The 5,076-nt window shown below is 40.0% G+C and overlaps 1 pseudogene; it reads right to left on the bottom strand.

Annotated features, from left to right (window-relative positions):
- Positions 1 to 491: 491 nt before the first annotated feature.
- LOC129904868 (5S ribosomal RNA) lies at positions 492 to 611 on the bottom strand (annotated as a pseudogene).
- Between the last annotated feature and the right edge of the window lie 4,465 nt (positions 612 to 5,076).

Raw genomic sequence — 5,076 nt, 5'->3', positions numbered from 1 at the left:
GAGGAGGCAATTGATATGGCAATATATTTGAGATAGACGTCTAAACTTCAATAAGATATCTTACTGAACCAAGTTAGAAAGGTCCGCAAGCTACCAATAATTGGATGGGAACCAGAATGCTACATAAGGTAGTGTTAAGAAGTTTGTGAGGAGACCCTGAACAACATAACACTAGAAGGCGATTGCGTACAAAAACAAAAGAGTGTAACCATGAAAGGATATCGAATAACTCAAGAGACACTACGAAGGATAATGACAGCATGCTAGACCAAAAGCCAAGATGTTGGCTATAGAGTTGGTCGCAAATGATGCTGCGATAGATATATAACCAAGGACAAAAGAATAGAAGGCCTCCTGTGATAAAAGATGAGAAGAACACAGGATGAATAGGGGAAAGGAAAGAAGTGCGACCAGGTGGGACGACCGAGACGATGCTAAAGTAAATCTTGGGCTAAATTGAGTGCCCCACATATTATTCCAAGAATTGCAATGAAATGCAACACGAAGACTTCCCAGGGAGGTCACCCATCCCAGTATTACTCTCGCCCAAGCATGCTTAACTTCTAAATTCTGCTGGAATTTAGTGCGATAGTGCGGGTGTGGTCACGTGAGATGGAAGAATCTGAACTAGCAGTGGAGAAACGACATAAGATTATGTTCCTAGAGTACTATAAGTTATGTTAAGGGAGTTGTAAGAAGGGTTTAAGTAAAACTGGCAGAACTAGCTGGGTACTACAGGATGGCGAGGTTATATGCCAAAATTCCTTCAGAATTATACCAGATCATGTTAGACAAAGCATAGAACAACTGTGAGAGCCGTTATATGAGGGGACTGCAGCATTATTCGGTATCCAACCCTAAGGATTGGAAAAAAAGAGAAGAAAAAAGACCCAAAAGATAGAGTGCCAGTTAAAGTTCTGAAAAGAGTTGAGAAGGACTATATGAGGCTAACGATTCCCAAATTATCAACGTCATTACGCACCTATTTTATACTCTGTAAGAGTAGGGTACTATATGGGTTATTGTGAGTAGGCTAATGAATCAGCCTATTTACCTCCAATTAAGAGCACCCATGCAACCAAAATTAGGTGGAGTTATAGAACATGGAGGTAATAAGGTTCCGTGAGGTTTCCCCAGCTAATAACTTAGATAGAAGGACTTCAAAAATGATTAACATTTGGACATCAATCCAAGAAGAGATCGGGAACACAAGTAGATCTTAGTACCCCTGTTTGTCCCTCGAGCTGCTGAACAGACTGAGCATACTATCAGACGTTAGAAGATATATTACGGGCTTATATGGTTGGCTTTAAGAGTAACTCAGATGATCGTCCACCACTTATTGAGCTTGTCTATGAGAGGGGCTACCATTCCAGTATTTAGATGATCCCCTACAAGATGTTGTAAGGTAGAGTGTATATGTCCCCCTGTTGGGGAAAAGACTAAGTTGGTAGGCCAAACAGGATTAAGCAAACTATTGACTAACAACCCAGAGTCGACAGAAATGACATATAGATAATCGACATCGACATTCAGAGTTCAAATAGATGATTGAATTTTCATAATGGAGTCACCCAGAAAAGAGAACTTAACCCAAAATATATTAGACTGTATGAAGTTGCTCATAAGGTGGACAACAGGGCTGGTAAGTTGAGCTTACCACCTCATTTGGAAACTATGCGCCCAGTCCATCCAATAGGAATGCTTCACAAGGGTACTGACGAGTCACCCAGGGTATATTCCATAGATGATATCCGAGAGATGGAATACTATGAGAAAAAAAAACCTATCGCCATCTTAGACCGACAAACTGGAAGATTGTGGATTAAAAACGTGCCTTCCATCAAGATACGGTGGAAAACCCGAAACCAGAAAGAGAATGACCGGGGAAACTGAAGAGAACATAAAACATAGGTATTCGCACCTATTCCCAACGTCAGCAGGTAACCCCAACTCCTGAAATTCATATATTAAGTACTTGGATAGAATTAGGTGTTATGGAAACAATAAAAAAAATCTCCCTACGATTTGTATAAGCTGCTAAGGAAAGTTTTGTTTAACATTCGGGGACGAATGTTCTAAAGGGGGGAAGGATGTTACACCCCACATTTTTAACTCGGAATGTCTTAAGTTCCTGAGACATTATTATGTGAGCCATTTACGCTACGACACTATCAAGCGCATCTACAAAGAGAGAATGTGATACTCCATAGTAGGGAAGGTTGGAAATAGAGCCATAAGAATCCGGAAGGAATTAGAGGCCAAGGGATTTGTCGTAGGAATCGATTTACCCATGTAAGCTACTAACTTAGAAGTCTTACATACTTAAGATATTGGAGTACGTACAAAGCTTGCATATCATGGATTACATAGGTTCTTAAAATAAGACAAGATTACGAACCCACGAGGAAGGGGAAAGGATGACACATGGCAACCAATGGAGTGACATGTGGCAGAACCTCAAGCAAGTAGGTGACCCACCTACTTGGGGTCATGTAGGTGACCCACCTGCTTGGGGGAGGTCGACCACACTACCACATGGCAGCCCCTAATTGGAAAAATGTATGCAGTGGCCCAATAGGGTCTGGACACGTGTCACCCTTAGGGGATGACACATTTCACCTCCTAAGAACACCTATATATATGTATATTGTGACTAAGAGGCTGATTCTTATCTTAAATTTCAGCCAAAACCAAGAACAAAAATCCTAGAGCTTATAGAGAAAAGAGTGAAGGATTAGGAGGAAAATCAAGGTACGTCCTGATTTCGTTTCGTAAATTAATTATCTAGCGTATACCACGATGATATGTAGGTATTATAAGTATAAAATCATTGCTTGGTGCAGCCAAAACGGACAGAAAACAGTCCACACAGTTTCAGTGCGACTAAAGAATTCTGAGGCGCAATATTGGCTAGTTTTGCCAATTTCGGGTAAGGTAAGACTTCTCCTTTAAATTTAGACTTTATGGGGTTTTCATATAGTGTATTATAAACCTTTTATGATGGTGGAAGTATAAAAAAAGTTGTGGAAGTGCTCGACGGTAGAAACAATCGAAATCGAAGTCGTTGTAGTTAAATTGTAGGCGAAATGAGGCGTTGTATGTATGGAGGCTGCTAGTTGTGTGGTGCGTGTTGCAGGGTATAAGTGTGTCCTAAAATATGTGGGGGAGCTTCTAGTTGCAGCCACCCGACCCTCGCTTCGTACGGTTAAAGTTTTTTACAAAATGGAAACTAGAAATCTTATTTTGGTATTGTAGCTTCGGGCTAGTCGTTTGGAGTTTATGTTGTATATTGTTGATGTGAACTGCTTAAACATATGATGCAGGTTTTTGTGGTTGGTTGGCTTTAGGTATTAGGAGGGGAATTGGAAATTCGGATAGGGTACATTATAGGGGAGGTGCTGCCAAATTTTCATTAATGCCTTACCTAATTAAAGAACTAGTCGAAGAGACGGAAAAGGAAATAGATTCCAGGAATGCTAAGGTGCAACCTAAGATGCTGGAAAGCTAAGAGTGGTTGATATTCGTATTACTTTCATGTTGAATAGATTCAAAGGACGACGAGGCGAACGGGATAATGAGTAACTCACAAGAAGTATGTAAAGCTTTCTCTTGGCATAGTTTGGTATAAGTACGTACAACTATCTCTCATTTCCCTTGATATGTATTTGTTACGAAAAGGAGATTATGATGTCATAGTGGTTCACCGAGCCCCATGATGGGATGGGTACGAAATATGTATATGAAGATCACCTGAAGGAAAGTACAGACTACATAAAGCATATTCTATTTTTTTGGGCATGTCTTTGTCTTAGTTGTAAGTTGAATATGATCTGATCTCCGGGGTAACTCCATTCTTAAACATCTCTTTTTACTTCTGAATATTGAACTCTTACAATAGTCAAACTATTTCCTTGGAAACTTTTATATGTTAAAGAGGTACTAAATGTACAGGTTCTAAGTCTTAAAAACTATACGAGATTAAGTGTTTTTGATTCCATAAATGATTTGGCCCCATGTTAATACATGCCTAGGGTCCCTGAGATTACTTTTGAGACAGCCCATAATGGCATTTAGAGGACACTCGAGATGACTACACCATTACTCGTGTCCTCAAACAAAGGCTTAACTTTCTTATTTTGTCAAGTCTCTGATAATGATTTCAATTGCATATAGTTACTCACTACTCTACTCATGTATACTGTAACCCTTCTTTTACCAAGTCCCGGGCCGGGTACGTTATCATGCACAATTTACTGCATTGTTCACCAAGCTCCTCACTAGAGGGCCGGGTATATATGTATATATATGATGATGTGTTGTAATAAGGTGGTGATGGCGTCGGGCCTATGATGGTCCTACAAATGTGACTTACCAGACCCCTAAATGGGCCATCTATATTGTATAAATTGAGTATGCATGCTTTTATGATTCACAGAGTATAGGTACATGTCTTCAATTTGATAATTTATTCCCCTGCTTCTCTATTTCAAATATACCTCTAGTATATTATGTTACGTTTTACATACTCAGTACATATATTGTACTGACCCCCTTTCTCGGGGGGCTGCGTTCATGCCCGCAAGTACAGATACAGATTTTAGGAGTCCGTCAGCTTAGGATTCCATGCAGCTAAGCTGGAAGAGGCTCTATTGTATCAGGGCCTAGTTTTTGATACTATCCACTGATGTATAAAATTGTTTAGTCCATTCAGTAGTACGGCAGGGGCCCTGTCCTTCCATATGTTGTCATTTATATTTTTAGAGGTCTGCAGACATGTATATGTGGGTTGTATATGTCAGTTTGATTCAGCTGGGTCTACATGATATATGATATATGTTATTATATTATGGCAGCTTTATCAGCTTGCGTGCCTTGTCATGTTGTGATACAAACGAAAAGGGCTACAGGTTTATGAAATGTTATCGTATAGTGGGGCTCTGTTACATAATATTGTTTTATTTATAGTTCAATGTGACCACAGCTGATAGATATGTATACGGGGGTCCAGGTCGGACCCTAGTCGCGGCCTATGGGATTGGGTCGTGACAGGTTGGGTGTGTATATAAGTTATAT

Source organism: Solanum dulcamara, chromosome 9 (genome assembly GCF_947179165.1).
Source record: "Solanum dulcamara chromosome 9, daSolDulc1.2, whole genome shotgun sequence".
Taxonomy (NCBI): domain Eukaryota; kingdom Viridiplantae; phylum Streptophyta; class Magnoliopsida; order Solanales; family Solanaceae; genus Solanum; species Solanum dulcamara.
The sequence above is the reverse complement of the archived record's forward strand: the minus strand, read 5'-3'. Positions and strand labels throughout refer to the sequence as shown.